This window comes from Trichechus manatus, unplaced genomic scaffold (assembly GCF_000243295.1).
Source record: "Trichechus manatus latirostris isolate Lorelei unplaced genomic scaffold, TriManLat1.0 scaffold00081, whole genome shotgun sequence".
Classification (NCBI taxonomy): Eukaryota; Metazoa; Chordata; class Mammalia; order Sirenia; family Trichechidae; genus Trichechus; species Trichechus manatus.
Window position 1 is genome coordinate 8,911,776 of NW_004444017.1, and position 23,645 is coordinate 8,935,420.

At 37.8% G+C, this 23,645-nt stretch overlaps 1 protein-coding gene across 1 annotated transcript in view; it reads right to left on the minus strand.

The window, feature by feature from the left end:
• CDK17 (cyclin dependent kinase 17) overlaps positions 1-23,645 on the minus strand; it is a 131,252-nt gene extending 107,607 nt beyond the window's left edge. The window contains exon 1 of the mRNA XM_004381244.2: positions 23,066-23,645. The gene's annotated coding sequence lies outside the window, so the exon portion shown is untranslated. The remainder of the gene's footprint in view (positions 1-23,065) is intronic.

Genomic DNA, 23,645 nt, shown 5'->3' on the forward strand with positions numbered 1-23,645 from the left:
CATAATTCTAACTCACAAAAAAAAGATCAGATTTAGTCGCCTAAAGGAGACTGGAGAAACCCCGAGAATATGGCCCCCAAGCACCCTTTTAGCTCAGTGGTGAAGTTATCTCCAAGGTTCACCGTTCAGCCTGGAAGTGGACAGCCCCTAAAACCAAATGAGACTAACGAGGTACAGGAGTCCAGTGACAAGGGCCAGAAGGCAGAAGGGGACGAGGAAGCCGGTGATAGGGAACCCAAGGTTGAGTAAGGATAATGTTGATGTGTTGTGAGATTGTTAACCATTGTCATAGGGCAACATGTGTAGTAACTGTTAAATGAGAAACCATTTTGTTCTGTAAGCCTTCATCTTCAGTGAGAATAACAGCACAATTCGAAGAGCGTAGTCAATGTCACTGAACTGTGCATGTAGAAATTTTTGAAACGATGTATCTTTGGCTATGTGTGTTTTCACCAAAAAAAAAGTTTGAGAAGTTAGAGAGCTGACATGTTGTGGGGTTGTTAACCAATGTCATAAAACAACATGTGTACTACTGTTTCATGAGGGAAAAAAAAAAAAAAAAACTAACTATACAAGCCTAGATTCTCTTTCTTGCTTCATTATTGCTCACTACCTGTTCAGTCTTGATCCTCAAAACCTGAGGATATTCCTACATTTAATTAACATGTATAGGGAAATATTAATTATATACAACTTTGGTGATAGTGATGAGAGGTTTACAGAGCATAGGAAGTCTGCTTTGTGTGACAGAAGTTAAGAATAAGGGTTTTGGAGTAGGCCTAACCAAGGTTCAAATCCTGATTCCTCCATACAGACATTGAGTAGAATCGGAAGTAAGACACTGAAAAAGTCAACCTTAGTTTCCTCTTTGGAGAAAGGAATTAACAGCTACCTCAAAAGGATGCGAGATTTAAATTAGAATGTGTCAGGAATTGAATCATGTTCCCCTAAAAGATATGGTGACTTCCTAACCCCAGTAACTGTGAATGTAACCTTGTTCGGGAAAACTGGTTTTTTTCTTTGCAGACGTTATCAGTCATACTGGAGTAGGGTGGGTCCTAATCACTTCTGACTAGTGTCTTACAAAAGGGGAAAATAAACATGGAATAGACAAGGTGAGTCACACAGAGGGGGATGACACCACGTGAGGATCCATCTACAAGCCAAGGAATGCCAAGAAATCCCTGGAGCTACAAGATGCTGAAAGGGGCAAGGAAGGATCTTCCCCTAGAGATGACAGAGAGCTAGCACAGCCCTGCAGACACCCTGAATTCAGACTTTTAGTCTCCTGAACCATGAGACAATACATTTCTTTAAAACCACCCACTTGGTGGTATGTTGTTATAGCAGCCCTAAGAAACTGAAACAAATGTATGTATGTATTGTGCCTAGCAGATAGTAAGCATTCAACGGATGTTAGCTGCTCTACTGTACATTCCCAAATTATAAACACTGAATATATATACTGTATATAAAAATTTCAAGCTGCACACCACTGACTCCCTCTTTCTCCATCCACAGCCAAAGGAAGAGATTAAATAACTTTTATGGGGTAACCTGGGAGCCAGATTATTTCCAAGAAAATGTTCTCAAATAATCAACCTACAAGCAGAATTTCCCACTAGACAATGCTTGTGTGAAGAATGTCATGACAGACTTAACAGTTCTGTGAACAGACTATTTTGTAAGCTCACAGAAAAACTGCTAAGTGAAAAATCATCACTGGGGCCAACATGTCTTTCTCTGCCATGGCATATAAGAACTTCATGTTCTGACCTGCTACCTTTTAGTCACATCTCCAAAAATCACTCTCAGTGAATACTTCATCACCTTGAGGAAATTATTTGTAGCTTCTATTCCCTTAAGGTGTTTTACTCAGGACTCTCTGCTTGCACATGCACACCCCTCTATAAAGAAAAACTGGCCCTTCCTCCTCTTTATCCCATCCTCTGTCCTCTTGGTAAAGTCTTCCTCCTTTAAAAATTCTATTCAAATTTCTTATCTTCCCAGAATCTCAAGGCCCAGTGAAGAGCAGAGAGAGGGAGAGACTAATTAATTTACCTCTCCACAGAAGTAAAATTAAGTTAGTTCAGACAGGCTGAATAACAGTCAAGTAGTAAGCTTAAGGAGCCCCGGTGGCGCAGTGGTTAAGTGTTTGGCTGCTAACCAAAAGGTCGGCAGTTCGAATCCACCAGCTGTTCCTTGGAAACCCTATGGGGCAGCTACACTCTGTCCTATAGGGTGGCTATGAGTCAGAATCAACTCGATGCCAACGGGTTTAGTTGTTGGTTTTAGTAAGCTTAAGGGCAGGTGAGAGGTCATGTGAGAGGACACCCATCAGAAAAATGAAGCAGCACAGCAAAGCAACTCAGAGCTGCAGCCACTCCAAAGACAGAGAGCAGGAGTAAGGTGCATATACTTGAGCCTATTCCTATGCACAATTATATACCATGCACTCCAATCCTGTCTAACTCAGGCTTTCTCTACATTTACCCCACTACAGAGACACACAACAGTGCCATTTTGATCGACAGATTTAAACTGATCGGGCCTCAACATTGGTCAATAATCCTATAACAATCCTGTATTTTTCTGCTAAGCTTGATCTCCCAATCTTCCCAGTATCTATTTCAAACCACCTTCATTACCCACCTTTCCCCTAACCTACCACCATGATCTCCACACGTACACACTTCAAGAAAAAGAAGCCTTCAGGTAGAAATTTCTCCATCTTGCCTACACCAATATCTTCATCTCTCTTTCCCTATTATCACAGGAGTTTGACCACTCCTTCATCATCCTAAAAACACTTTCCTTGACTTCCCTGACATAACAATATCCTGGCTTTCTTCCAATCTCTCTGGCCACTCCTTTGCAGGGTCATCCCTCCCTGCCCCCAACACACACACACACCAGCATGACCATTAAGTATTAGAACTCTTAAGGCCCAAGCATTTTTCTTCTCACTCTGTTTCCTCATTCATGCTCATCCATGCTCTTGGCTTCAACAGCATCTATACAATAACTCCCAAATTTCTATCTCTGATCTTGACCTCTTTTCTGAGCTGCAGACTCATATATCCAACTGCCTACTTGGGTGTCTCAAAGACACCTTAATCTTCAAAGTCAGGTTTATCCCTCAGAGCAAAAAGTTCAAAGTCAAATCCCTCACCTGGAAAATGTATTAAAAAAATAGTCTTCGTACATGAATATAAGTATTAGACTTTTTATAAACGTATTTCAAGTTTATTGTGGTTCAGAAGGGTCACTGAGAACTGAAACCATATACACTCATAGTTTATGGTCTATATTAACATACTACTTGGCTATCTTCATCTACATGACTTTACTATTCCAGGAAACTCCTGCCCAGGCAGATAAAAGTTGCATATAACTTCATTGTTCATTTCAGAAACTTCCCAAAAACCCACACAAACGAACATTAGACCATTCAAACTTTCCAACAAATAGCAGCAAATGATTGTTTATTCTCCAGGACTCTTTGAAAACCTTACCTCAAAACCCTCACCTTGCTATGTCCATCAATCATAAATTATTATAGCATGATCTTTATCTCATATAAGGAACCCTGGTGACACAGTGGTTGAACACTCACTCTGTGGTATAAAGATGTGCCAGTCTGCTTCCATAAACATTACAGCCTTGGAAATTCTATGGGCCAGTTCTACCCTGTCCTATAGGGTCGCTATCAGTGAGAATCAACTTGAAGGCTAACGGGCTTACCTAATTCTAATCAAGCTCCCCATTAAAATACCTGCCTTAAACCAGATTCTAAACCCTTAGTACCCCAACTTTGCTCTTCCTCCTCTCCCCTTATCCTCCACCTCACCGTACCCCCGACCCCCAGCACAGGGTACCAAGACTCTATAAAGGTGATACTCTCCTTTACTTCTGTAAGCAATAAACTCTACAGGTTATTTCTGGTGGTCTTTTTCAGAAGCCAACATTCAACAGTACTACCAGGTATCTCTCCAAATGTCTATTAAATTTCAGTTCATTAATACTTGTTTCATCAGGAGTATGTGGAAAATATGAATAACGATATTTAATGTTAAAGATAATCACTCTACATCAGGGCTTTGAACTGGTTTGGTTCGAACCCCTGCTGAGAATTTACATTTTTAACAAGTTCCCTGCTGAGAATTTGCATTTCCACTCCAGATATACTGAATCAGAACCTACAGTTTAACAAGGTATCCAGGTGATTCTTATGCATAACTTCCTGGTAACTTGTCTGAAGTCCTGCTCTACACTAGGCAGCATCAACTGACAACTTCTTAATGAGTTAAAACAGTTAATTGGCCCACTAATTAAACTCATAAAGAATAACAAACCCACTGACCCACTGCCGTCGAATCGATTCTGACTCATAGTGACCCTATAGGACAGAGCAGAACTGCCCCATAGGGTTTCCAAAGAACAGCTGGTAGATTCAAACTGCCAACCTTTTGGTTAGGGGCCAAGCTCTCAACCACTGCGCCACCAGGACTCCATAGCAAATAAAGAGATCACTAATATCAGAGAGGGCCATAAAACCAGTGAGGAGTTCTAAGGAAGGTGGGAGATAGATCACCGACAAGTTTAATAATCTATGAGAATCAGGGTAAGAAAAAAAATGGAATATATGAATAATGCAAAACACTAGTAATCAGTAGAAGAAAAAAGTACTGCTAAATATACTATAATTTTACAGTGAAAAGAAACTGCAAAAGAAAATCATTTGTTAATCATGATCTGGAATTAAGACACAATGAAATACTTAATATGTTTTCCATTAAGTTGAGACTTCTTATCAATATGTCTGCCAAGGGTCAATGCATAAGGATTTCCTTTACTACAAATCATTCAAAGCACCCAGAAGACCACAGGCATGCTTATGCAGGAGTAATTTGAAAGAAAAGATTATGGATTTAAAATGCATCAAAGATTGGGAGGATTTGGAATATTCAAATTTTTAGACTACATGTAAAAAAGGAAACTAGCTGAAAATATGGATGAATCCCTTTATAATCTTGGAGTGATGGAAACTTTTCTAGCTATATTTCAAAATCAAGAAACATAAAAAGAAAAAATTTTATCACCATATAAAAATCAAAAAAGTTTTGCATAAAAAAAATCATAAACAATTTCAGAAAAAATCCAGTGAAACCTGTGAGAGCCAGAAATCAACAGGGGGACTGTCTTGTTTTTCTGGGTCTGGCAAGTTTTCCGCTTTTGATAGGGTGCAGTCTTACTTTTCTATCGCTCGTTTTAGTAGAAAAAATTTTAGTTTTCCTTCTCTGACAGATTTCTGCCTTACACAGGTTCCAGCTTTTGCAGGTTTTCTGTACAGGTAGTCGCCGACTTATGATGGGTTCCATTCCTACAACTCTGTTTTAAGTCGGTTCTAACGTAAGCTGAATACCTTTTTAGTTTTCATTATTATTGCCTTTTATTACCAGTATCTTTATAAATCTGATCTTTGAGCATCTGCAAGTGAACATCTGAGAATAACATCAGCAAATTATGTGCTGCAATACTGTATGTAGAACATATTACTAATGATAAGAAGTACAAAAATAAAAAGGCGGTCATAAGTGCAGTTCATCCTAACTTGAATACTTCGTAAATCAGGGACTACCTGTATTTGCAACTCGTATCACAAATAAAAGGCGAATCTCCCTATAAAGAACTCCTTGAAACCAAGAAGAAAAAGATCAATGGCCTACCAGAAAAATAAAGAATACGAGAGTTCAGAAAGGGGAGTGGGGAAGTAACAAATGCTCCTTAAACATATGAAAAGACATTCGATATCATTCATGAGAGAAATATAATAGCCTGAGTTACACCAGTTCTCATCTATCAAACCAGCAGAATTCCAAAAGTTTGACAACACATTCAACTGTGGGGCTATGCGAAAACAGCCCTCTCCAACAGTCCAGTCGTAGTAGTAGAAAATGGCAATTCGTCATTATCTAACAGAATTGTATGATTAGACTGGAGTTATGGTTTTTTGGGAGGAAGACCACAGAGGTAAAGTGTCATTCTCATCACACCATACTATCAACATGATTTATGACTACTGATGTTAACTTTGATCACCTGGCTGACATAGTGTTTGCCAGGCTTCTCCTATGTAAAGTAACTCTTTCCCCCCACTTTTCATACTTACTTTGGAAGGAAGTCACCATATACAGCCCAGACTTAAGGAATAGGGTGTTACATTTCACCTCCTTGAGGGCTGAGTATCTACATAAATTATCTGGAATTCTTATGCACAGATCTATTTCCTATTTAATTAGTTATTCATTTGATCACTTATTTATATTAGTCAAAGTGTCAGCAGTTCGAATCCACCAGCTGCTCCCTGGAAACCCTATGGGGCAATTCTACTCTGTCCTATAGAGTTGCTAAGAGTCAGAATGACTCGACAGCAGCTTTTTTTTTTTTTTTTTAAATAGACTCATGGATATTATTTTATAGTTTGGGTTATAATCCAGTACTACTTTATTTTGTTGATCAAATTTTCCAGTATTGGCCATTGAAACTCTTTCAGTTGGTTCCTGTGTCCCTTTGACATACCCCATTAATTGGGTCTTTTTTTTGTTTGAGTACTTCCTTACATTCTGACACTACAAAGAGGCTCCAGGTTCATTTTGTAGTTATTTCCTGCCCCAGTCCTAGAATCAGCCAAGGAGCCCTGATTCCTTTTATTGGAAAATGGTCTTAGAAACCAAGATCTGGGCAGTAGATGTGCTTGTTGCTACTGGGGTGTCACTGCTTTGAGGCCCTCTCAGTTGACAGAGCAAGGAAATAAATGTGTGTATAGAAGCATTTATCTTTTGACCTAGAGATCTTTGTTCTCAGAATCTAAACCACACAAAGTGTTATATGCATATAACACTCGGGCCTTGTAATAGCAAAAGACAGAAAATAATCCAAGTGTCCATATAGGACCAAGTAACTAAACTATGGTATATCCACATAATGAAATACTATGCAGCTATTAAAAATAAAGGAAGATCTTTATCTAAATATGGAAAGATTTCCATACATACACATATATATTTATCTGTATTTAGAAAGAGAAACACTGGAAGGATAAACAGAATACTAAAAGAAATGGTTATCGATAAGGTATGAAGAAAAACGAGGAGACAGCAAAGGAGAAAACAAGACTTTTCTCTGTATATCTTTCTATATTTTTTTTCAGTTTAATCATAACATTCAAAAATACGCATTAAGCTGAATTAAAAAAAAAAATTTAAACACCTAAAAAAAAAAAAAAAGGAAGGATTTTAAGGCTTCAAATACTAAGAAAGGAAAAAAAAAGTTCATTTCAGAAGGATAACTACGATGAGACAAGATAACTCCTACTTTGGGACAGTTATGTACCAAAAATTCTTTGTAAGCTTTAGTAAAACAGTCAAACTCAGCTGAATTCAAAGTACTGAAAGAAACTATAGCTGCTAAAATTAGCCTATTCTCAGAACTTGTATATCACTTAACTGAATTACTATTAAATGGCTAGTAGTGTATGATCATCAAAATTAGCAGGGAAAACTGCAATTTTAAGAACTGCAAAATCATTTGTAGAGACAGAATTAAGATTTGTATTCTTGACTGGTATGTTGATATCATAGCTAAATAAAAGGATCTATCATTTCTATAGTCTATAAATCCACTATTTATATCTCTTATTTCCCCCAACAAAATGGCAAAACCAATTTCTAACATATAGAAACATTTCATCATTGGAAGACAAAAATGACAAAAGAGTTTGCAATTAAATACGCATTGCCAAGTTTTCCTAAGAGACCATAAAACTATTTTCATGCCTCTGAGGTGAACCAAACCAGAAAAAAAAAGGAGCAAGTAGCTCTTTTTAGCATTCCCAGTGTAGAAAGCTCCTCCCTGTGGCTGCTTCCAAAACATCAACATATCATCACAAAAGTTGTCCACTTAACTTTCCTAAGTGGTTTGTTTGCAGCTGTTTACAAAACTTTACCAATGGCTTCATTTTAGACAAGATGATACTCTACCTAAAAAATGTCAAATAGCTCAATTCTACAGATGAATAAAATCCAAACTCCTTACAGGGATTCTGGGGACAGTTAAATCCTATCCGCCTCTTTGATCTCATCTCCTACCACTCCCTCCACAAGCAACCTCTAATTCTCGCACACAGAAATACTCATTAGGTTTGTGGAGAATAACAATGTTTTTAAAGGAATGTAAAAACTTTTTCACACCTCCTTTGTACATACTGCTCTTTTATCCTAGGAAGTACTTCCCTTCTCTCCCCTCCACTTGTAGAGCTAATTATCTTTAACATCACCTCCTCTGAGAAACTCACATAATATCCTTGTCTAAATGTCACTTTCTACTCCTTCTCTTCAGGACTACCATAGCCCACCTCTGGTGACAAGATGAATAAGGTAATAAAATTTATCATAAGCTAGCTAATCTTTTACTGAAACGGTCTTCACATGATACAACCTGGACAATGGGTAAGAGGAAGTCTATCCCAATTCTTGATGCAAGTCTTGTAGACTTGCTAGAATATCTAGGGTTCAAGTTTTATAGTGGGGAGATCAGTTGAGGGGACAAAAAACAAAGATATACTACAGAGAGCTGAAACAGCCAAACACAATCTTCCTCCTATATACTTTACTCATTATCAGGTTTACTTTTTTTTTTTTAACCTATCATTTATAAAGGTGGAATAAAAACATGCATATAAAAATATGAAGATTATTGGGAGGAAAAAAAATTGAACGTCTTGCCATAAAAACCAAAAAAACAAACAAACCTGTTGCTGTCAAATCGATTCCAATTCACAGCCACCCTAGAGGACAGAGCAGAAGTGCCCCATAGCATCTCCAAGGAGCGGCTGGTGGATTCAAACTGCCAATCATTTGGTAAGTTAGCAGCCAAGCTCTTAACCACTATGCCACCAGGGCTCTGTGTCTTCCCATACCAGATGATAAGATATATTATAAGACACTGATAATTAAAATAAGCTAGAACTGGTGTAAGAATAGATGGATTGCCAAAACAAACAATCTCATATTTTTTTTTAAAAACCCACCTTAAAAGTAACAATTTGATAGAAAACAAAGAAAATATCACAAAATAATGAAAAGAAGCTGTCAGTATTCAGTGAATGGTAACAGACTCCTCCTTAGCAATTTGGCGGTAAATACAAACGGGGACAAAAAAAAAACAACATCCCAGCAATCAAAGAAATGTAAATAAATGCAATGAGGTATCTTTTAAAAAACAAGTTATCAAGAGTAAAATTTTAAATATGACTGCCCTAAAAACAGTTGTTTACATTACTAGTAGCACTGGTACAACAGGTATTACCAGAAAAAGGTTCTTTGATGTGGGAATTCCAATTCTGGATCTCCATTTACCCTAAGGAAATGTAAAATGTGAAGAGAAAAAAGTTATATGTTCAGGTTTGTCACAATAAAATTTAAAATAGTGAAAAATGAACGTAACATTCTTAAACCACAATAAAATGGTTAAACCTCTTTTGATGGACTGATGCAATCACTGAAAATGACAGCCACTAAAATGACAGGTACCCAGAATGATTTGGTACCTCAAAAAAATGCTGTTACACTATAAAAGGGAACTTTTTAAAAAATTTAAAACTCTGTAAGTATATGAAAAAGGAAAAAGGGAATATTTGAAGATGACAACTATTAGGGAATTTAGATTATGGTCCATTTTCTACATTAGTATATATTTTTAGATTTTTAAAATTGAGATTAGACAGACAGAAAAAACAGATAACTAGTAAGAAATAGAGAAAAATACAAAAGCATTCACTAGAGGGATTAAAAAACAGAATGAGTGGAACAGAAGACTTTTGTATGTAACTTACGAAAACTCCCAAAACATAATAAAACTAGAAAGCTAAAAATAAAATGAGAGAAAAACTAAGATAATGATGTTGTTGTTGTTAGGCTGCCACTGAGTCAGTCTGACTCATAGGGATCCTACGTACAACAGAACGGAACACTGCCCGGGTCCTGCGCCATCCTCACAATCACTGCTATGTTTGAGCCCACTGTTGCAGACACAGTGTCAACCCATCTCGTTGAAGGTCTTCCTCTTTCGCTGACCCTCTACCTTACCAAGTATGATATCCTTCTTCAGGGAAAAGCCCCTCCTAATAACATGCCCAAAGCAAGTGAGACAAAGTCTCACCATCCTCACTTCTAAGAAACACTCTGGCTGTACTTCATCCAAGACAGATTTGTTTGTTCTTCTGGAAGTCCATGGTATATTCAATTTTCCTCGCCAACACCATAATTCAAAGGAATCAATTCTTCTTCAGTCTTCCTTATTGTCCATAATGATATAATTGTCCATATGATATAATTTTTTTTTACTGCTTTGCTTTTACTTTAAATTTAATTAATATATGAGTGGTTCCTTCCCTTATTAATACTGTGCTAAACCCTAGAACAGTGTTTAACTCAGGGCCTGGAATGTTTCAAAAAACCCAAACCTAAAGATTCTGATTCAGTTGTTCTGAGACATAATTTGAGATTATATACGCACATGTGCAGGCACACGCAGTAAGCTTTTTCTTTTTTTTTAAATCAACAAAAGTGCTTCTGAAGTCCAGACATAGAAAAACAAGGTAATGAACAGTAATAAACAGTAAACATCTAAGGAGATTAGACGCAAAATCAGTATTTTCTTTTGATGGATGTTATACGACCTGTTATTCTAGTTTGACTTCGGAAAAGCTTGACAGTTACTTAAGAAAGAAAGTAAATACCGTCTAGATGGTTAAGAAGTCAAACTTGGGACAGCACAGGGCAAAGAAGCGGAACACAACAGGGAAAACAGTTACAAGCAGAAGTTAGTTGGCCCTAAGGAAAAGCTTATCAGTGTGCTTATCAAAAGATTATGACATCTTCCCGGCTACCACCACTGCCTGCTCTGACCGGAATCACAACACCCGGTCCTGGACAGAGCAGGAGAAAAATGTAGAACAAAAGTCTAACTCACAAAAAAGACCAGACTTACTGGCCTGACAGAGACTGGAGAAACCCTGACAGTATGGCCCCCGGACACCCTTTTAGCTCAGTAATGAAGTCACGAGGTTTACCCTTCAGTCAAAGATTAGACAGCCCCATAAAACAAAATGAGACTAATGGGGCACAACAGTCCAGGGACAAGGACTAAAAGGCAGGAGGGGACAGGAAAGCTGGCAACAGGGAACCCAAGGTTGAGAAGCGACAGTGTTGACATGTCATGGGGTTAACCATTGTCATAAAACAATATGTGTACTAACTGTTTAATGAGAAACTATTTGTTCTGTAAACCTTCATCTAAAGTACAATAAAAAATAAAAAAAAGATTATGACATCTTTATTCCTGACTATGATTAGATAAGAAATAAGGAATAGCCTACTATATATATATATATATATATATATATATATATATATAGTCCATTGGTCTATTCCTTTTCTCTCCAATTCATCTGAGGGATGCAACAAATACCTATCAGCAACACTGACTGATTGACTACCACAGTTGATTCTCAAACTGGGTGGGAGTAGAGAGGCATATCAGAAAATCTAGGAGGTACACATAGTTTAAAAGGCCACAGAGATCATTTGACTCACCTGCCCTTGTGAATCACTAATTTAAACATTCATCAACCTGAAGAACAGATCAGCTAAACAATTCTATTACCATTACTAATAGTTCTTCCCATCATATTAAAGAGTAATAACAAAAATAATTGCTAACTGAGTGCTCACTAGGTGCAAGATACTTCTGCAATATGCTTTACATGCATTATTTCACTGAATTCCCACAACTCTATGAAGCAGGTTCTGTTATTTTCCAATATTACAGAAAAAACTGATCCTTATGAGTTTAAGTAATTAGCTCAAGACGTCATGATTAATAGTTATTACTGAAGTAGTTTTTACACAAAAAAAAGAAAACATATTAAAATTTTAAATTTTATGTAACAGAAACTAAAATTCCCCAAAGTGCATCTTCTAAACATTAATTTCTTCTTTAGTAAAATATTTATACTAAAAACCAAGAATATGAACTTAAGCATTCAAAGAAAAAGGGTAACATTTTTTCAGATTTGAAAAGTACATATTAAATGCCAAGTTTAAAAAAAGAAAAAGCAAGACAGAGGATTCAAGAAAATAGTATAAAATAGAGTTTTAGATTATTTTTCCCAAAAATTATACCTAAAATGAAAAATGTTTCAACCATTTTATAGCTTTTGGGAAGAAAAGAGAGCAGAGGAAGATGGAAATTTCCATTATAACCTAAGATGGAACTTTCCATAATATTTGGAGAAGGGAAGGAAAAACAAAAATCCATGTTCACAAACTTATGGGCATAAATTACTTCAAAATACAATGCTGACTCCACTGTTACAGAAGTGATAAAATATACATAAATAAATTATGATATTGAAAATTTATCTGATCTAAATAATTTTAATGTTGGAGTCTCTGGATGGCGCAAATGGTTAAATCACTCGACTACTAGATAAAAGATTAGCAGTTCAAACCCACCCAAGGCACCTCAAAAGACAGGCCTGACAATCTACTTCTGAAAGGTTACAGCCTTGGAAACCCTAGGGAGCAGTTCTACTCTGCATACTTAGTGTCTTGGTTATACAGTGCTGCTATAACTGAAATACCACAAGTGGATAGCGTTTAACAAATAGAAATTTATTCTCTCCCAGTCTAGTAGGCTAGAAGTCTGAATTCAGGGCACCAGCTCCAGGGGGAGGCTTTCTCTCTCTGTTCACTCTGGAGGAAGGTCCTTGTCATCAATTTTCCCTTGGTCTAGGCGCTTCTCAGTGCAGAGACCCTGGGTCCAAAGGATGCAATACCCTCCTGGTTCTTCATTCTCGGTGGCATGAGGTCCCTCTGTCTCTCTGCTCGTTTTTCTCTTTTATATCTCAAAAGAGACTGACTCAAGATACAACCTAATCTTGTAGGTTGAGTCCTGCCTCATTAACATAACTGCCTCTAATCTTGCCTCATTAACTTCATAGAGCTAAGATTTACAACACATAGGAAAATCACATCAGATGACAAAATGGTGGACATTCATACAACACTGGGAATCACGGCCTAGCCAAGCTGACATACATTTTTGGGGGAGACACAATTTAATCCATAACACATGGGATCGCCACAAGTCAGAATCTTGTTGTTGACAACAATGAGATCACGTAAGTATCAGGAATTTGAAAAGGCACCAAATCTCACAAATTGCAAAAATCATTTTTAAATGTCACATCTCAAACAAGATGTTATCAAGTCATAATCTCTAAATGTTTTCTAAAATCATAAAATCTAGTACTTATAACACACCTACCATAGCAAAAGTATACTTTAAAACTCAATGTCTTTAATTTAAAAAGTAGACCATAAACCAGTGTTTTTTATGGTCTACTTTTTAAATTTAATTATAGTACTGTCACTGAAAACAAAGCTCCTGGTCAACTATATATATAAAATATCACGGTAGCAAGAATGGCATTTAAGCACTGTTCTATTCTTTTGAGTGTAATTCTGTACTTAGTAAGCACATTTAAATGCAGTACTACACAGCTAATGAACTGGATTTTATCAAGCTGAAATTTATCAGTTAAAGCAAATTTTAGTCTTGAGATCTTCCAATGTGTTTAGACTTTAGAAATAGGGGTTTTCTTCACATATGAATATTGTAATGTTCTATTTCCAATTTGTCTAAAAGACTGACGGTCTTTGAAGGTTACATCTCTTTTCTCCTATTTTCACTAACAAGTTAGTACACCTCACAGGTAATTAAAAAAAATCTCACAATGTCAAGTTATTTCCCCTCCAAGTTGGCCTATAAACTGCTTCCAGATTACTCTCACACAAATACCATCTATATCATGTAGCTCCAATAATCAAAACCTTTGATGGCTTTTTATTTTCTACTACAGTTTATCAAAATTTATTCTTAACTCCTAGACCATGACTAATTTGACACTAATTTATTAATCCATTATTGTTTCTCCCAATCCCATCATTTCATTCATTCAATTAAATAATACACAATTTGGGGGGAATATAGAAATTAAAAAAAAAAAAAAGCATAGTCTTTCTTGAGCACAAAGCCGGCCAAAAGGGGGAGATTTGTAAATAATTAATTGCAATACAATGTTTTAAGTGCTATGTTGTTGTTGTGTGCAGTTGAGTTGATACCGACTAATAGCTACCCTACTGGACAGAGTAGAACTGCCACACAGGGTTTCCTACACTGCAATCTTTAAGGGAGCAAATCACCAGATCTTTTCACACGCTGAGCCACTGGATGGGTTCAAACTGCTGACCTCTCAGTCAGCAGCCAAGCGCTTAACCATTGCACCACCAGGGCTCCTTGTTAAGTGTTTTAGAAAACATAAATGCTATATAGCAGGACCATTATAACTCTGCCAGAGTATATCAAAGATGACTTTGGAGAAAGTGACAACTGGCCTTAAAAATGAGAATTCCAACTAAAACCATAAAACTCTTAGAAGAAAACATAGGGAATAAAGCTTTGAGACCTAGTATTTGACAAAAGCACAAGCAATGAAAGACAAAATAGATAAACTAGACTTCTCCAAAATTTAAAACTTCTGTGCATCAAAGGACTTTATCAAGACAGTAAGGAGAAAATCTATAGAACGGGAGAAAACATTTGGGAATCATACAGCTGATAAGTATTTAATATCTGAACTATATAAAGAGCTCCTATAAGTCAACAACAAAAAACTAAACAAATCAAAAAAAAAATGGACAAAAAACTAGAATAGACACTTCTCCAAAGAAGATACACAAATGGCTAATAACAGATGATGTTCAATCCTATTAGTCATTAGGAAGAAGGTAATCAAAATCACAATGAGTTACCCTTCACCTCATTAGGATGAATGTTATCAGAAACACGGAAAACACGTGTTACAGAGGATGTGAAACAACTGGAATCCTCATCCACTGTTGGTGGGAATGTAAAATGGTGCTAAATGGCAAAGCCACTGTGGGAAACAATTTGACAGTTCCTCAAAAAGTTAAACACAGAATTACCATAGAATCCAGCTACTGCACGCCAATGTTCACAAGCAAAAGACTTGAAAGCACAGACTCAGATACCTGTAATGTTCACTGCAGCATTATTCACAACAGCCAAAAGGTAGAAATAACTCAAGTGTTCATCAACAGAAAAATGAATAAACAGAATGTGGTATATATCCATACAGTGGAGAGGGATGAAGTACATGCTACAAAATGGATGAATCTGGAAAACATTATGCTGAACTAATCAGGCACAAAAGGACAAATACCGTATGATCCCACTTATATGAAATATTTAAAACAGGAAAATGCATAGGACCAAAATTTATTAGTGGTTATCAGAGGTTGGGAGGAGGGAAAATGGAGAATTACTGCTTACAGGGTACTGAGTTTCTGTGAAGAATGACGAAGAACACTTGGAGATGGATTGTGGTGATGGTTGCACCACATAGTGAATGTAATTAATGTCAAAGAATTGTGTACTTAAAAATGGTTAAAATGGCAAATGTTTATTTACATATATTTTACGATAAAAAATATTTTAAATAATAATTTCTCTCCAAATAAATGTCACAGCACTGTAATAATCAACACACCAGTTTCCTCATCATTGTATCCTAGCACCTAGCATAGTGCCTAGTACAGGCACTAGGCAGGCACTCGATCGTAGGCAAGCACCGGACGGGACGGGACAGGATGGGACGGGACAGGACGGACGGATGGATGGATGGATGGAAGGATGGATGGATGAATGGATGTATAAACAGAAAAGACGAAAGGAAGGGAAAGAAGAAGGAAAATGGTCAGATTAAAATGGGGCAAAACTGGAGGTAGTAATTTAGATGAGACATTCCAAAATCCTGACCTTAGAAATGACAACAGGAAAAAATAAAGCTAAAAGATATTCAGGAAGTAAATTTAACAGGATTTTATATGGTTGACTAGACTGAGGGACCAAACCAAAACTCACTGCTGTCAAGTCGATTCTGACTCATAGCAACCCTATAGGAACAGAGTAGAACTGCCCCATAGGGTTTCCAAGGAGCGCCCGGTGAATTCGAACTGATCTTTTGGTTAGCAGCTTTAGCTCTTAACCACTACGCCACCAGACTGAGGGAAGGGGAACACAGAAGAAAAGCTTAAGATACTGTCAAAGTTTTTGGTTGAAGTGACTGGGCAGATAGCAATGCCATTCACTGTGATTAGAAACGGGGGTGGGAACAATAAAAGAGTTCAGTTTAGGTGAAGGACCACTAAGATTCAACATCTGAGAGGCAGAGAAAATAGAACTCAGAAAGAAAGGTCTGGATGAGAAATAAAGATGTGGAGATCACAGCACAGGTGTTACTGAGTCGGCTCTAACTCAGAGCGATTTTATGTATAACAGAGCAAAGTGCTGCCAGGTCCTGCATCATCTTCATGATCATTGGTATGTCTGAGTACATTGTTTTGGCTATTGTGTCAATCCATCTCATTAAGGGTTTCCCTTATTTTCACTGAACCTCTGCTTTATTATCCATGAGGTTCTTTTCCAGTGACTGGTCTTTCCTGACGATGTGTCCACAGAAAGCAAGCCAACATCTTGCCATCCTTGCTTCTAAGGAGCCCTATGGATAGAAACATCAGCATATAGGTGATGAGAAAAACCCAAAACACTAGTTGTTAGGGAGTTGATTCCAACTCATGGCAATCCCATGTGTGTCAGAGTAAAACTGTGCTCCATAGGGTTTTCAATGGCTGAATTTTTTGGAAGTAAATCACTAGGCCTTTCTTCCAAGGCCTGGTAGACTCAAACTTCCAACCTTTTGGTTAGCAGGGAAGCATAGTTAACAATTTGCACCACCCAGGGACTCTAGGTGATAAGAATCCCTAAATATGGATGAGATTGCCCAGAGGACATGTAAAACACAAGAAGGGAGCCATCAACAGAACGTTCTGACAACCAATGTTGCTGTTTTTTCACATTACAATCCTGCCTCAAACAACTAACCTTGTTGAGGGCAGAGGCCACGTTTAATTATACGTTTATAACACACACAGTGACTAATCCTGAGGACATAACAAATACTTTAAAAGTACTTAGTGACTGTACCCCAAATTGAAAAATCAGATTTCTTTTCAAAAGCTATAAAAAAAAGACTACTTCTTTAAAATAACTCAAAAAATAGGACGGGCTCAAGGAGCTAAACTTTGCTTAAGGAATCCAAAATTTACTTCAGAATCATTGAGATGATTCCTTTTCTACCAGAAGTAACAGTTCAAGCCAGTAATATAAAATATTAAAATCTGGAACCATGTTACACTTTAACAAAAAGCTTACTTTTAAAATAATACTAAAAAATACATATTAACCAATTTAAAGGAAAACGTCCCTAAATTTGGAGTGATACAAGCTTCAATGGTGTCACCTGATAGTTTCTCACAAATATTAATATCAATTTTTATCAATTTTAGTTTATATTATTGAACATTATTAACACATACAAATAACAAATATCAACCATCAATTTAAGGATAGTATAATTAAGCATTTAATTGAGAAGACTAAAATGAGTAACAACCCTAGGATAAAGCCAAAGAAAAATTATCCTTGGGTCTTTTGCCCATTGTCTATAAAACATACACACAAAATTTAGAGTATTCTTGAAAGTATTTACATTAACAAGTGCATGAAAGGAAACAAAAATGTTATTACAAGGAAGAAACAAAATCTTTTTTATTAACCTTTATGCAAGAGAAGAAAGAAAGCAAATTTCATCATTTTTCACTTTAATGGACCACCTTCAGGTAAAGTCAATAACATTTTCTGTTCTTTAAATGCAAACAAGAGGTAAGATATATATTAACAATACTAATTTGCAATTTTTATACCATAAGGGCCAGTTTTCAATATAAAAAGTTATTACAAAAATGTATAATCTGCTCTGATATTTTTCAGATATACGGCCACATATAATAAAAACACAAAATCAAATTTTATACTTTACTAAATTAAAAATAATACCAATACCAAAATCAAGAGGGAATTTTCAATTAATTATATATGTATATAGTTTTTAATCTACCTTAAGGCAAAATTTTCACCCAATACTCAATCAACACACATCTTGGCTATCTTTCCTTTGCTGGCATATGCTCAAATAATGCAAAGTAATTTTAACCCATGTATAATCAAAATAAGTAAGTAAAAATATAAGTAAAATTAAAAGTACTGTAAGTGTACTTGCACCACAAGGCCTAGTATATAAATATTTTTTCTTTTCAGCATCCATATTCACTCTTACTTTATACACAAAGAACTATGATAAATCAATAATTAAAAATAAATTTACAAATATTTTTAATATCTTTTATCACCTTGATTTTAATTCATTTTGATCAATAAATACGTCCTACCTTTAACCTTTTCGTAATAGTTCATTTTTTTATGTAGTAAAACTAATTTGATGGGATTTAAATCTAATTTTGATACGTTTTTCCAATTTATCACTGTTTATAGACCTCTCTACCAGAGGTTAACACTGACTTACTAAAATTCATCACCATGGAGGCAATGTAAGATAGCAGTTTAAATGCTAAACTGGAATCTCAGCTTCACCATAGTGGTGGGACCCTGGAAACAATTACCTAACCTTATCAAAAGCCTCTGTTTCCTCATTTGAAAAACAGGCACAATACCCTACAGACAAGTTTATTGTTAGGATGTAACAAAATAATCCAGAGCATAGTATCCAGCATAGGAGCTAATTAGGGTTAATATCTTCCACATAGCTAATATAAAAAATACTTTAAAAGACGACTTTGGAGAGCAAGATAATTTTTACATCATTCTTACATACTGTGGATCTGTAAATCTGCCTCCTCAAACACAGTTTTCAGTATCATATGTTACTACAGAACATAATAACATCATTTATAGTAGATACCCCACCTATTTTAGATTTATTGGTAGATGTCTACTGATTTTCCAAGTTGACCAATAGGGAGCGGAAACAGGCCAGGATAGGTAAAGCTACACTGGGATATATCCAGTACATTTTTCTGACCCTTGGCAATTCCTCCTGTGCAGGTATCAACTGTAACCAACTAAAAAGTCTGGGGTCAAAATAATGACAAACAATTCACTAATGACAATAAGAATTCTTGGCTTAATACTGTAACTATTTCATAGAAATCTAAAAAAAAAAAAACAAACCAGTCTAACAGCTACTCTCCGCACCAAGTTCAAAGAAACTGCCAAACATGGTTGATTGAATGCTAGTAAGCTATACCATATTTTATATGTATTTTTTCACCTCACAAATACTATATAAAGCAGTTTTAAACGTCATAAACCTATTGCTTATTTTCAGCATTTAAAATGCAAAATGCCATAATCACATTATAAAACACACTTTAAATAATTATTTTCTATTAAAAAGTTTAAGCAATAATTACCCACTCTAAAATTCAAAAGAATCTAAAATGATTCTTTTTCTTCACATATATGAAAAGATAATTTTTAAAACAGATAAAATACTCTAAAGAATATTTTTATAGCTGAGTTTAACGTATGTTCTTCTTCAACAGAGCAATAAATTCATTAAATATTTATCCACCATAGAAGTATAAAGGCTATGTAAAAGAATGTCAGGATATGATGCCATAATTACATACATACAAAGACTAGGAAGCAGCAATAAAGACTTAAAATGCAATGCCTTATAAATATTCAGCACTATTAGACAGTAACGAGCAGAACAGTAGAGCAAAAATTTCATATTCACCAATAGTTTTGTTTTTTTAAATTAAGGACCATCGTCATCTCACTTTTAAAAATCTATCTCAGTTGGCATTATCACTTTCATTGTTCACAATGAAACATTTGCATTGTTTTTCAGCTAGTACTATTTCACCAATGAAGAGAAAGGAGGACAAATACTGCTGAAAGTAAGAAAAAAAAGGCCTTGACAGAGCAAAGATTTTATATGCCATCTTTTCCCACCATAATTGTAGCACTGAACCAATATTTGAAACCTAAACATATCAACAAATATACATACTGTATTAAAACTGTTTGGTCAACATAGTCTGCTTTGCCTCAGAGAAAAGAAAATTTAATTTTCTACTTTTTGTAAAACCAGTGACTTATTAGAAGACAATTACTGGTGTACAAAAGCTACCACACATTGAATGGATGCCATCAATTCCGTCTTTCCTTACTATGTATCTCTCTCTTCTTCATTTCCTCCAGATAACAAGAATACATATGGCAGACTATACTATTTCAATTCCTAACACTGAAAGTTACTTATATTGGGCCTGAACCAAAGGATGAGAATAAATTAAACATTTTATAAAAGCTACTTTTATAATAAATTAGGATACTATTAACAAGGCTTTAATTCTACATTTACTTTTTTTTCTGATTGTGGAAGTGAAAATTCATAAAATACAGAAATGTATTTTTATCACCCATAAATCCCTCCAGAAACCTTTGTTAACATTTTAGATTTCCTTCCAGCCAGACTTAAATTTGCCAACTCCACAGCACCTAACAATTAGAGCTAATAAATATACAAAAAATAATCAATGTATCTTCAGTATGGCCTTTCAATACATGTTATACAAAACAATGATTATTAATATGACCTGTTAGTTTCACAAAGATCTCTAAAACACTAAAATATGTGTTAGGTGGTGGGAGTGGAGTAGGGAGCCTCATAATTCAGAGACTCATCCCTAAACTAAAATCCCTTTCACAAACAATTTTTATAGTGTCAACATTTTAATGGCAGCAAGCTGCAAGATTTGGCTGTTCTTAAGGATATGAACATTAACTTTCCTACATCAAATAGGCTTTAAGGTTTTTTTTGCTGTTTTGTTACAATTCATATTTTAATAATGTGTATTTATTTTTATTGCGTTGTTATTTGTTCAGATGCTGTTGAGTCAATTTTTGACTCATAGCGACCCCATGTGATACAATAGAAATGCCTCATAGGAATTTCTAGGCTGTAATCTTTACGGGAGCCTACTGCCAGGTCTTTCTGCCGCGGAGCTGCAGGGTGGGTTCGAACAAATCAATCTTTGTTGTGTCACCAGGGCTCCTTTTCATTGTAAAATGATAAAATAAAAAATTACATTTGAATAGTAATTTTAAAGCATCTTAAATTCAAAGACTCAACAATTTTCTTTGAAGACCTGCATTCAACCTGTCAGTACTCTGGCCTGTGAGGTGGTTTAGCAGATAAAAACGATAACTCTTTTTATATTCCAATATTCTCTTGTAACTTTCCCATAAATATATACATATAAAGAATATTCCTTAAATATAGCCACATTTTTTGACTTTTGTACCAACCCATTGTTCATGGAAGCAGATGAAATTACTTCATTAACAAAGCAGCACCCCAATATGTAATCAATAAAGCAACTCCTTAGGCTCATAAGAGAACAAAAAACCAATGTTATTTACCTCCAACAAATTTTTCTCTTAAAATTTGATTTAACCTTATTTCTAGCTTCAAGGAAGACTTTGGTCTACTCCAGGTATCAAAGGTCTTAAAATCCCATTCATTTTCTTCTGCCCAGTGGTTACAAAATAAATCGAAAATAGGGTAACTCAGGTTTATGACTTTGACCTTCTTATACAGTGCCTTAAAAAAAAAATTCCTTCAACAACTACTAGAAAAAAGAAACAGCAAAGTTTGAGGAAAGAATCGTCTGTCTTTAAAGTCCAGCATTTCCTGATAAGTGACAGACGATCTGGCTGCCAGGAATACACTTTACTGACCCTAGGAATGGCCAAGACTCGAAATAAAATTTGCCACTTTGTACCTAGAAAATTAATTTGCCTAAGTAAAGAGGTGATAACACATGGTCAATGTTGTGTTTTCGGTGGACATATAAAGGAGGACCTCCACGGATTTCAGCTAAACGCTTTTGTCATGTTTGCAGAAGAAAAGCTAATTGTTAATGGCCATGTGACATTATAGATCTCAGAAAGGAAAGGGTGGGAGGAAGAGAGGAGTTCAAGGCAGTTCAGGGTCAGAACTAGCTCAGGCATCCTGTCATTAGCAAACGTCCCCCAAGCTGAAGGCAAAATATTGCTTACCCGAAAAGGAGTGGGTGAAAAGTAGGAGGAGAATGAGTCTCAAAGTGGCAGTGCGGGGGTGATGGGAGGGAGGGAATCTGGAGCTATCCAGCTGAGTTGGGGAGCAAAAGCATCGGACACAAAAACGCTGAGAAAAGCAACTGCGACGGAGACAATACTTGGCAGCCCCCAATTTTCCCCTCCCCATCGGTTCTCTGGGTTTCCCACATTCCCTCCACCTCTGCTCTGATCAACACTCGGAAGTGTGACCTGCCAGCGGGAGGCTGCCCTGATCTTTGTCTCGGCCCGGTCCCCCACGCGAGGGCTCCTCCTCCTCCCCCGCGCTTTCCACCCGTGCACAACCCCGCCGTTTCCAAGGAGCTGGAAGCGCCGCGGCCACCGCCTCCTCGCTCACCTCCCAGGGATCTGCGCCCCTTCCTTCCTCTCCGGGGCGCGGAACGGGTAGCGCCGCCCGCATCTCCAGCTCCACCCCCGCCAAGGGGACCTTTTTGTCTCGGGGGACTTTCTGCCTCTTCCCCTCCTCCTCCTCACGGGGAATTCGGTCTCCCCTGGAGACCGAAGAGGCAACAAGCACCGGAGGCGGCGGAGGCTGGAAGCGCCTCCCGGGAAAGAGCCTGTCAGACACCCCCACCCCACCCCCGGAAATGCCTGGGCGACCTGCGGACCGCGCTGGATCCGAGGGGCCACAGACACACGGAGACCCCTGCGCCGCACCTCACACTCAACTTCTCGGCCTGGCCTGTGCCTCCCGTCCCCCCATCGGTCCCCTGCCCAGGCCCTCCCTCTCGCGAGCTCTTCAGTCCCTCCCCGCTCGGGGTCGGCCCGACACCAGGGGAAAGCCCCGTGAGGTCGCCCACCGTGAACTCACCAGCAAGTGCGGGGGCCAAGTCCCTGGGCCAGGCGAGGCGCGGAGGGAAAGCGGCTCCGCTGACGCCCGCCGCGACCGGATGCAGGTCCGTGTCCCAGCCGCCCAGCGACCCTAGGCGCCTCCGAGGCGCAGGCCTCCGCCGTCGCCGCCTTCCGGCTCTTGCCGAGGGTCCGGGGCCTCCGGGAGGGGCCAGGAGTCCCTCACGCGTTACTAAGCCCCCCGGTCAACATGGCTCCCGGACTGCGGAGCCGCGCGGGCGGCCCACTAATCCCCTCGGAGAAGCCGGGGCGGGAGCGAGGCGGGCGCAGAGGCGCTGACTCCGGGCTGAGGTGGCCCAGCCGGACGCGGGCTCCTCCTTCTCCCCGGGCTCTGGGGCCGGACCGTGGAGAGCCGAGGAGACCGCGGACAGCTGCTTCGCTCGCTGCGTGAGCGTCACTTTCTCACTCGGTGACTGCGGCTTGACGCCTCCGCTTGTTCCCGGGAGGAGAGCGAGCGAAAGAGAAAAGAGACTTATTGAAACGCTCCAACCAGCAGCGACGGAGAAAGGCAAGCCGGCCGCCGGAGCTTTCCCCACCCCCGC